This window comes from Eptatretus burgeri, chromosome 13 (assembly GCF_056783735.1).
Source record: "Eptatretus burgeri isolate ZD-2024b chromosome 13, Ebu_testis_v1, whole genome shotgun sequence".
NCBI classification, from domain to species: domain Eukaryota; kingdom Metazoa; phylum Chordata; class Myxini; order Myxiniformes; family Myxinidae; genus Eptatretus; species Eptatretus burgeri.
The window spans coordinates 15,918,081-15,930,771 of record NC_140973.1 but is presented as its reverse complement, the minus strand read 5'-3'; positions in this window follow the sequence as shown (position 1 = coordinate 15,930,771).

The window sequence follows — 12,691 nt, the reverse complement described above, 5'->3', positions numbered from 1 at the left end:
AAATTTTGAAAAATCAGTAAATGAGTTCTGCCTTGATGGTTTAAATAACTACCTTGGAGACTCAGGAAAAGGGTTCTGCCAAGATGGTTCTAAATATGGGGCCTACCTTGGAGACTCACAAATTTTGAAAAAATCAGTAAATGAGTTCTGCCTTGATGGTTTAAATAACTACCTTGGAGACTCAGGAAAAGGGTTCTGCCAAGATGGTTCTAAATATGGGGCCTACCTTGGAGACTCACAAATTTTGAAAAAATCAGTAAATGAGTTATCCTTAAGAGACTTTGTAAGTTGGTTTTACTTTGAATACTTGAAATGTGGGTTCTGGATTGATAACTCACAATGTGATACATATCTTGGAAACTCAACGGGAATGTGGTTATACCTTGAAGACTTGGAAAGTTGGGTTTATGTTGGACACTTGAAACTTTTTTGGGGGCTTTTATTTATTTATTTATTTATTTATTATTATTATTATTTTATTTATTTATATTTTGGAGACTTTTGGAGTTGCTATCACTCTTTGGGATCTAAACCTATCGATGTAGTTCTTTGTCGGATGGTGCTTGATGGGAGCAAGATCAAGAAAGTTCTGGGAAGAAAGTGCAGGCTTACTCCCCCTTTCTACGTCATCAAACCTGAAAGCCTTAAAAGACAGAATTGGAAGAAGAAAAAAAAAAACGTAAAAATATATATATATATAGGTGGAAATCTCATTTTGAAAAAGACATTGTGTTGGGCGAGGATTGAGTTGGGGTTGAGATTTTGAATGTGAGGGTTGGGGTTGAGATTTTGAATGTGAGGGTTGGGACACACACACACATACACATCAACAAACAAAAGTTAAGCCTTGACTATTCAGTTGAGGATTCTGTGTTTGGGGTTCACAGATCTAAGAACGTCCCCCTTGACACACATTATATACTGTAATACACCTCGGACTTGTCCCTCTAGTGTCCACAAAGGTGTATTATATGCTTAGTTTTGTCTTTTGTAATTCCTGTGAATAAAATGAACCTAAAATCTCTTCCCCTTCCAAATCATATATTTTATAAGTCCAAGGAACTGTATCTATTACATCAACAATTTTAAAAAGTTCTTTCGTCCATCGTTCAGTAAAACCCTTTTCAAAATGAGATTTCCACCTATATATTCTTACGATATCACCAACTTTGAACTTAGGTTTTCTGACATTAATCTCTTTTTCATATTTTAATTTTGTAAATGTTTCTGATGGCTTCATATTCGTTGACGTGTGAATCGTGTCATTATACTTATCCACAATATCCTGAATAAAAGATAACCATTGTTGTGAACCGAGTTGTGTGAATTTTTTATATAGTCTCTCTTTTAAGGTACGATTAAAACGTTCAACAACAACTGCCTTCCCTTCATTAAAGGTACTGTATAATGTAATACTGTTATTTTTTAAAAAATTCATAAATGTCTTGTTATAAAACTCTCTACCCTCATCAGTCCACAATTTCTTAGGTTTTCTCTTACTTTTATTAAATATCTGTTGAAAAGCTAACACAAGAGTATTACCTGTTTTGTTTTTAAAGGGACAACCCACGCATATCTACTCCTCAAATCAATAACGGTTAAAGCATACTTGTACCCCTTATCATTATTGAGTTCAATCAAATCAGCAGACCAGATATAATCAACTTCCTTGGAATAAACTTTCCTTCTCTGAAACTTTGTGAATATTGGTTTATGTAATTCATCAGCTAATTGCTCTTCAGTCTTAATGGCATCATTAGAGCCTATAAGTTTTTTGAATTTCCAAGTCCAAGTTTCAATTTAGCACTAATCATCTTCTTCACGATGAACCTATCAACTTTTTCTCTCAAGGTTGGATTTTGTATCAGAGACAAATTATATAACATTTCTCTATCGGCTTCATGCTTTTCTTCCAACGTTGTGGTATTCCCATAATCAATATCGTGTCTCATGCACACTTCATCAACTCTATTGATTGGTTTACTCCAGGATTTAGGATTGTCTGCCTCATCTAATCTTTTATCCAAGTTTGTGCCTGGACCACAGAAAGAATACCCTGGAAGATGTAATTCCCCTGGTATTCCAGTAGTTGTAAATTTACTTCCTGATAAAAACTTTTGTATATCTCCTCCGAGTTTGTGTTTGGAGATAAATTGATTTTTTTGAACCACACACCGAACATATACCTTTTTGTATAACCCTGTTATTTTTACTTTTAATATATGAAATATTTTTAGTATTAGTTTTCTTTTTACATTTGAGACAATAACTCATTTATTTATGAGAAAAATTTCTGCAGAGTGCAAAAACCTTTTTAGTTTCCAACATGCACATTTGAATCTTAATTTTTAAAACATAAAGAATCCTTAGAAATGCCTTCACTCTCTCCTCCATTTATTTAAGAAAAAACTTGAATTAAAAATACATGTCTTCTCGATGTCGATAGTCTTGTCGAAAGTATTGTAAATAGACTTTTTAATTCTTTGTATTCCTCCCTGGTGAGATAAGTTAATTTCTTTAATACCTCTATTCTTTTTTGAATCTCACTGGTTTCCATATTTTGATATTTATTCATTCTCTCTCTTTCCTCCCTCTCTCTCTTCTCTCTTTCCTCCTTCTCTCTCTCCTCCTCCTCCTTTTCCTCCTCTTCCCTCTCTTCTTCAACTCCTTCCTCATCCCTTACTATACTTGAATCGTTTACACCCCATAGAATATTATACATATATTCATCAGGATTTCTTGTTATTCCTGTATCCAAAATAATTTTTTTACAACAGGATACCAATAAAATTTCTTTTGAATTTCTAAAAGAGCCTTACCTTTTCTTAACCTTATAATTTTTTCATTATTTAACATTCTAATTAAATCTAAAGTTGTTGGTTTATCAACATCAGCATAATGCCAATCTTTTATTGAAAATACCTCATTCTTATGTTGTAGAACATATTTATTAAAATACCGAATACCCTTTTCTTGAAGGTATGCTTGAACACAGAAATGATAATTTTCTTGAAGCCTTCTTGCTGTCATTTATGTATTAGAAATATATGTTAGAATAATATTATGGCACGAAACACCTCCCCATCTTCCCATAGTTAAATCATTTTGTATTTCCTTACTTATTATATATAATCCTGTTTTTTCTGTTTTCATGAGATAAACAAGGGCAAAACCATTATTATATTTACCCTTATTAAATTCTTTTATTTGTTGTTTACTAATCGTGGCTCCACAAAACTCATTCTCGATACCAAGTGGATAATATTCTTCCTTACGAGACTGATTTAATTGTTCCAGGTCTTCGAGGTTAATTTTAAATGACCAATTATACCCTAAATCATTCATATCATACCCCCATTGTTCTATTCTCATACAAACGATACGCCCTTCTTTATAAAAATTTATTTTAATTCGAACTGTGAATTCTGTATGACCTGGAGATAATATCAACACTTCTGTATCTTTAGAATACACAGCCGTTTTATTTAAGTATATATATTGTGATAAATCGCTTAATCTCACCAAGTCATTCGCGTCAGTCGGGCTTGGATAATTTTTTAATTTATAAGCATTTTTCATGTTAATATTTTTGTTTATATTATATTTATGTCGTTCAGCCTGTGCCTTTGTGTAATAATTTGATAAATCAATATCCAGTTCTTGAGATACACCAAAGATAGAACCATCTTTACCAACATAAGTCATTTATATTAGATTAAAAATAATATCATAAAATTTTTTATTTTTGTTGAGTTGAAATAACACATATAGACATAATTGACCACAACACTTGGAATTTAATTCTTGGACTTGAAATGTTTGATAAACACCATTCTGTAAGAATTTTATGACTTCAACAGGTGGTGGAAGACCAAAACTATCAAAATAATATTTGTCTTGACTATTAAAAATACAAACCCAATGAGAACCGTTCCCATCATTATCTTCTAAGTTCATAATAATATTCTTTGTATGTTTCAACACATTTGTTAATTCATCTCTCATACAAATAACCACATTATGAATTTTTAATTTCTTACAATATTTGGCAAGTTGTAAATTTGATGTTGTATTCTTTCCAAATTCTTTCAACCACTCATCAATGCTCATTTATTTATTAGAAAGATATAATCCATTACCTCTTTTCGTTAATTTTACACCTGCTTGTGCTATAGAAGAAAGCATATCTCCAACTAACAATCTCGCTTTATCAGGCAGACCTTCAAGTTTTTCAGCAAAATCTACAATTACACCACTTCCACTAATTTGTTTCTCCAACTCTTTGTTATGTCTTTCCAATTCTTTTTGAGCCTGGAGTTGAGCCTTCCTTTCGTTGGCAGTTTTGACCGCTGTTGAAATACCACCCGTCAATGCTCCAACCGCACTTAAACCAGCAAATAAAGGAATTAGAAATGGGAGAAATCCTCCACTCGTCTCTCTTATTGAATATTTTTTTCAACATTGGTTTTGTCATTTTAATTTTAAGTGAGCCAGTGTCATTCAAGATTTTAACCTGTTCTCTTGTGAGCAAAACAACAATTCTTACTGCTCCTTTTCTCTGAATTGTATTAACGTTAATCGTACAAGGCTTTTGATTTTGAACACAAGATGATAGTTTATGAAGATTGATTTGATTAACATATACCCCAGTTGGTACTTTGCCACTCATTTATTTAACAAAAAATTATGTGAGACTAATCATCACACCATTATCTGTATTAATCTGCAATTCTGTTTCTTCCAAAAGCAAACAATATGTATCAACTTCTTCACTCTCTCCTCTTTCAATGTATAGGGAAGTATCCACTCGATTAGACTTTATAGTTTCTTTTTGAGCGCTCAGGTCAAACGTATAGATTGTATACAAACTTTTAAATGCTGTCATATCCAAAATAGGTTCTTTATTTCCATTACTTTCACACACCTTTTGGTAAGACTTGTATGCTTCAGCAAAATCATTTTTTCCCAATTAATTTCCAATCTATCTCGTGGATAAAATGTTCCATCTAGAGAAACGCGAAGTTGTTTCACCTTAGCATTATCACTCAATGCATTATTCTTATCAGTCGCAGTATCACCATCTGGCTTTTTAAAAATCATCCACAGATATCGTGGCTTTCCTTCCAGAACACCCAAATTCCACGTGTAAGTAGTTTGATTGAGTTTAACGTGTTGACATCTTCTTTTGAGGTATGATACACTGAGTGGTTTCTTTGAGTTAAGTCTTCGATTCAACATCTCTTCTGTTTTAAGATTAGGAGTATATTCACTGATATACCAACTCATCTCCTCAATTACAAATTTATTCTGATCACCAAAAGCATTACCAACACCAAAAAGCAATCTATTTTCATTATCATTCCTTTGTAGTTGAAATCTAATTTTAAGACCATACAGAACTTTATCATAATCACAAAATCCAAATATACCTTTAAGAGGAACTGCCACAGTAAAACTATTTTCTGCTTTTGTATCATCATTATACATTCCTTTCCTTTGAATATATCCAGGGTCTGTGTTTGTTCCCGTTGACATATCAGGAATAAAACCTTCGACAGACCCCTTTCCCATTCTATCACTGAATGTATAGAGTGTAAATTTCATCATTTCAGATACAGCAGAGACATAATCAACCGCTTCAACTTCTTGTGTTCCAATATACAATCGCACACTATCAAACATTTTCCAGAAGAAATCATTTACAAGTGTAGCGTTTGTGTTATTCCCAGCCTTAGTGAATTTAAATTTACACAACAAGAAACTTTCGGAGAGATTCAAATAGGTTTGTTGATTATTTATTTCAAAACTTTTTGTACCATTTGTATTCCAGTCTGTTCCAGTTATTGCATTTACCTTGAAGTAATCTTCTTTTTTAGTGGAGTTTGAGATAATAATAGTATCATCCAAATCATAGATACTATCAATTGCTTCCATACTTGTATTTATTTAGGAAAAAAGATGTTAAAACTTTTGAAACCCTGATCCAAGTATTTGAATTATTTTCTGTCGTTCTTGGGGGGACAACTGAGTTTTACCTTTCTTAATTTCTTTTATTGCTTGTAATTTATGAGATTCTTTCTGAGCATCTTTTATACTCTTTACAGCACCTGCTACATTTCCCACAGCAGAAGCAGTTGAACCAATTAGGTCTTTATGTTTAAGAATAGTTGAACCAATACCCATGAGAGTATCAATTATCCCATCTCCTCTAAATTGATGTCCAACACCCCTTTGTCTCTTAGGTTTATAGTATCCTCTACCAAGATACATACCTTCACCCTTGTAGTACGGGAAAGGAACATCCCATCCCCTGTAATTATTTTATATTTTCCCAACTCGTGCTTCCTCACAATAACCATCGTATTTATTTATTGAAAAACTTCACGTAGGTGAATTCTGATGGATATAACTTCTCCATTAAAAGAAATCACACGATTATCTTGGTCGGTTATCCTAAAATTTACTCTGTGTATCGTTTTTCCTGACACAGGTAGATAAACCAAATTTTTAGGCTCCATATTGAATTTATAACCAATTGGGGTTGAGTATGCGCTGAATGAAAATATTGTATTTGTTTTTAATCCATCATTATAAGCACCATCAATCAAATCACAGTGAATTAACACCGAATTTATTCCTGAGGATATTTGAATGACATTATCACTGAAAAACGTCCCATTAGTTTCAATCTTTTTTGAGGAGAAACCTAATAACTCTCTAAATGAATTATCAATTGTGAAATCAACCTTGTAGTTATTTTTAACTTTAATCGTTGATTTTGAAGTATGTTTTTGAATGTTTATAACAATATTTTTTGGTTCATCACCCTGTTCTTTCATAAGACGAGCAATTTCGGAAGATATTTGAGAAATCTCGTATGCTCCGGTGAGACTGTTATCGTTTTGTATCCACTTCCCGGATTATAACTAAACTTGTCATTTTTCTCGGTTATATTAAATAAGGTATTATAAGTCTCCATGGACAATAAAGATGCCTCATATTCTTTTGTTGTGTCAAGTTGTAGTGGGTATGGGAATGAAGATGTGTGGTCGCTTGTTGTGAAATTAAAACTCAGGATTGTGCTTCTCATCTTATTTAATATGAGTTAAAATGTCTTTATATTGAGATTTATTAATTATTTTCATGTTCATCAACTGGTCTAAAATGGCTGATGCTTCATTAAAACAATTGTTATTTCCAGCCTTCTTACTGCCGAACAACAATAACAGTCTATTAACTAATTGCGATGGGTCATTTGGAAGAAAACTAATACCTGAACCAAGGATACTTAAAGCCTGAATAATGTGTTTCTCCTTCTCATTCTTCCTACTTTTACCAGAAAGAATAACCTTATAATTTAGAGTGTTCAGCAAATCAATATATACTCTATCATCATTATTTTCCATATCCAATGGTTTATCAATATACTTTGATTCATCCCTCACAGTTGAACCTTGTCTTCCATCTTTTGTGAGAAGAAACATTAATCTCGGAGTTAGTTTAACAGGGGGTTGAGCAGAACTTAAGAACCTTAATTCATCATTAAATATCAATACCTTTTCTTGAACAAGATGAAATATTGCTGGTTGTTCTGTTGGAATGAGTCCTGCTTTGGTTTTTGAATCCGCTGAATATTCATTGTTTTGAACAGCATTCACAATATAATCAGGGGTTGATTAATCTCTTCCAGTTGTTGAAATAAACCTTCATCATCATATTCTAATTCTCCTAAATGCTCTAATTCTTCCTCCGTCATTTGACTGAAATCTTTTAACATTTGAAGCTTTCTAGGAGTATATTCTACTGTGGGAACTGTGGAAACATCTTTCATTTTTCTTGGGAAGTTTTTAAAAGTGGTTTAAAAAATTTCTCTTGTTTTTTTTCAAATGCTTCTTCGCCCGTTAGTTTCTGTCTGCGTTTCTTCTTTATGTCTTCCTGTTGTTTTACAACTTTTGAAACCAACTCTTGATGTTCCTTAAATCTTCTTGCTCTTTCTTTTGTATCCATTTATTTATTGTAAAATATCATTTAATGAATTGTAAAGATCAACAGGGAAATTTTCCTTTTCTTCATCATTCAAGTAGATGTGTTCAAATAAATCCTTTTCTTTAAATATTTCATCAAATTCTTTATTAACATTAATGCGAGTTGTAATTTCTTCTTCACTAATCCTTGCATCTCTGCTTTTCATACGTTTGTGTTGAGTTTCTTCATCAACATCAAAACCGAATGATAAAATCTTCACTCCGCTCAGATATTTAATAATTTGTCTCGTTCCTTCTGGATTAGTTTCTAATATCCCAACACCACCAGATTTTAGTTTCTTTAACTCACTCTTACAATGTGAATATTTTGTTGTACCAAGAGAAACCTCCTCAAATATTTGTCCTTCATTCCTCAATCGCATATGTTCCTCCACTGAAATATAGTGATAATCTTCACCTTTTACTTCTCCAGGTCTTATTGCTCTAGTTGTTGTTGATACAATGCGTATCACGGGGTGTTTTTTAAGTAAATTTACAATATTCTCATTTGTACTACACAAGAACCTTGATTTATGAAAGTTTTTTCCAGAAGCAGATTTACCCACAAGATTTATAATAATAGTTGTCATTTATATATGTAATTGTTTATAAAACAAAAAATATATCCCTTAATATCTCATCTTGTTTCACAACAATATATTTATATTTTTCAGTCGTGTGCTTCATATAATCCTCAAATTTCTTTTTACTACATAATGTAGAACAATTATCTCTCCAAAAATTATTGATATCTATTGAATTTAACTTGAATAAAATAAAAGTATTAGCATTGTTTCTGATGGAACGACGAGAAAGTTGGAAAGTACGATTGACTAAGATAAATACAATTACAAGAAGAATGTCTCCCTCTTGTGTAGTAGCTGTCCATTACCGTTTGGTTTCTCTCATTAACACAATCATCAAAGATAACGAGGTTCTTTTTTGATTTATCCAAATCTTGGGGAGACGGTATATCATCCGTATTATCACTAAGAATACAAGTTATAAGATTTGATTTCTTTTTACATCTCTGTGTATCACAAAATAGTTGAATTATATCTTCAATGTTATAATCATTTAGGTTTTTTTGACGTTTAAATAAACCTATTATATCTTCTTTTTGAAGACCAGCATTAAAACCTTGTGAGAGTAGTTGATACTCTGGTTGAAAACTCGACTTTGTGAAAATTATTAAATTATCATAATCTAAAAAGTTGGGAGTGAGGAGCATTTTTAAAAGTAAGCAGGTTTTTCCACATCCACTTGAACCAACTATGAGACATCTTAATGAATTTGGGAGATTTTTATGGTTGTTAAATTTTATCTTATTTTCCCAAATAGGTAAAAAATCATTCATTTATATATTTGAAAAACAGGTTATTTAATTTATTATTGGCTTTTTTAGAAACTCTATATTTTATCCTAAGTTCAGGTTTAATTTCAAGATAATCCATTATTTTATTTATACAATATCTTGTGTTGATATTTCCCTGAAAATTACATCCATGAATAATATACAACAACAATCCTTTGAACATTTCTCTTATACGTTCAGTTTCTTCCCTTGTAAGGAAAGGTGTGTTATCATCCTCATACTTTACATTCATTTCTCTAATCAATCTTGTAAAGTAATTCATTTTTGGTGTAAATCTAAAAGAATTATTTTCCTTTTTATATTTTTTATTATCATTAATTAGAAGATAATCACAGAATATACATTGTTTATAGGCTTTTGACTCTGTGTTTAATCCCTGTCTTTCACACGCAGGACAATTCTCAAATTTGTCATATGGAGAATCAGGAAAGTCTAGCATATTTATAAAGTAAAACTTTACTTAAACTGAAATTCATCTATACTTTCAGTTGTATATTACCATCGATATCGATATACTTTTTTCATTATCAGATTCAACGACAACATTTTTTATATTAAAGGTAATTTTAAAATTATCGTTAACTACTATTGAACGAAATGTCATTTCACCTGATATATTAACATCCTTTATTTCATCAAGATTTACATCTTTAGGGTTGTTGAAAAAAATACAAATTTCTCCTTGCATATTACAGATGGTCTTATCTTTTCTTTCTAAAGCTTCATCCATAAGGTTTTTGTTCTTTGATACTTTTTCTTGTTTCATTGCTTTTTCTAGTTTTGAATATATTACTAGAAGGAGAGGAGAAACTTTTGTTAGAGATACTTTAATTGATGTTCTACCAGGTATACTAAAAGCCCTTCCACTGAAGGAAATTGAAGAACTCATATTATTTACCATAATAGTTTTTATCCAATAGTTGTTATATTTATCTTTGTTCAATTTTACATCCTTGACATATTTCTCAGTATCTTTAACAGATGAAGAGATTGATTGAAACTTGTCTTTTGTGTCTTGAAACATTGTATTTATTAAGTGAAAAAGTTGGAGGATAAAATGTTTTTAAGCACAGATTCACCTATAAATTAAACGAAATTTTCATCAAGAAAATTTTAGTTTAAGCAAAGTTTTATTCTATAAATATGGTGAATACAACGTACTGCGATGTTTGTAATCACGAATATAAACATTATAGAAAACACCTCCGAACCAACAAACACACATTTAATCTATTTCATCAAATATCTCCTCTTGAGTTGGAAAGAAAACATTGTGATATCTGTACAAAGGATGTTTTGAAGAGTAGTTATAATCAACATCTTCAATCACAAAAACACAAGAAAAATGAGTTTAAAGTAAAGGGAGACTATTATATTAAAAACACTGATGAGGCATTTAAAGGGCATATAAAAATAAGGATTTTTCAATTTGGAGAACCCGGTCCATCATCAATAGCTGAATCAATTGAAATAGTGAAACCCGATGTTGAAAAATTTATTAAAAAGACATTAAAAGAAATAAAAACTTTAAAGTTTTATATGGGAGTGAAAATGAATATGAAAAGACAAGATGAAGAACAAACTCCTTATATGAGAACAGATCTTCATTTTATAACATCATTTCAAGATTTTTTGAATAGTGGGGTTTATGAAGAACTATCAAGACAAGAGGAGGATGTTGATAATACAGTGGTAAGAAGTGGATTCAATATTAAAAAAATCATCTTTTTAGATATACACATTCTAAAATCAAACCCTCTTAAAGCTTCTTCTTATATTGAATTACCAAAAGAAATAAAACTAAAGAAGTCAGTTGTTAATATTAAGAACAATGATAATAAATGTTTTCTCTGGTCTGTTCTTGCTCACTTACATCCACCAAAATGTAATTCAGAAAGAGTAAAACAATATATGAAATATGAGAATACCTTGGACATTAAAGATTTTAAATTCCCAATGCCATTAACAGATATTCCTAAATTTGAGAAAAAGAATAATCTTTCTATTAATGTATATGGATTAACGGATACAAACAAAGTTCAAATATTAAAAATTTCAAACAACTATAAAAATGAAGAAACACACATTGACCTTTTATATTTTAGTGTTGGAAAGAATTCACATTACACATACATCAATAATTTATCAAGATTAATCTCTTCTCAGGTATTCAGAACAGCAAACAAAATATATCCTTGTAAGCGATGTCTTAATTCATTTCATACAAAAGAACGATTAGAACAACATTCAAAATATTGTAGTAATCATAAATCAGCTGTAATTACAATGCCTAAACCTGGTGAAAAGATTTATTTTGAAGATTATAATAAATCTATCATGCACCCATTTGTGATATACGCTGATTTTGAATGTATCCTTAAAAAGATAAATACTGCTTCTCCTAATCCAAAAGAACCATATACAAATAAATATCAAAAACATATTCCTTGTGGTTTCTGTTATTATATCAAATCATCTGTTGGAGAAAAGTATAACAAACTTGAACATTATCGTGGAAAAAATGCTTCACAAGAGTTTGTAAAACGATTAGAAAAGGATTGTATAAGACTCACTAAATTAATGAAAGAAACAAATGAACCGATGAAATTAATCAAAGAAGAAAAATTAGAATTTAGAATGAACAATATCTGCCATATTTGTGAGGGGGAAATTAAGGAGTCTAAAGTTAGAGACCATTGTCATCTTACTGGTAAATATAGAGGTCCCGCTCATTCCTGTTGTAATCTTAATTATAAATTACCTTCTTTTATTCCAGTCTTTCTTCACAACAGCGCCAACTATGATACACATCTATTTATAAATGAACTTTCAAAAACACCAGGGAATATTTCTGCTATAACAAACACAAGTCAAAAGTATATTTCATTTTCAAAAATGATATTCACAAAACCTATAACTCGTATTAGGTTTTTAGATTCTTACAAGTTTATGGGAACACCACTAGCCTACCTCGCATCAAATCTAAGCTCCACGGACTCTTTTCCAAATCTTAATTCATTCTTTCCAAAAGAGGAAATTCTCACTAAAGAGGAAATTCAGATTAAAGAGAGAATTCAAAGTAAAGAGGAAATTCTAACTGAAGATGAAATTCTAATTATAAAGAAAATTCGAACTAAAGAGGAAATTCAGATTAAAGATGAAATTCTGATTAAAGAAGGAATTCTTACGAGAGAGGAAATTCAAACAAGGAATGAAATTCAAAGTAAAGAGAAAATTCTTACAAGTAAGGGAATTTATCCTTATGATTATATGGATTCATTTATGAGATTTA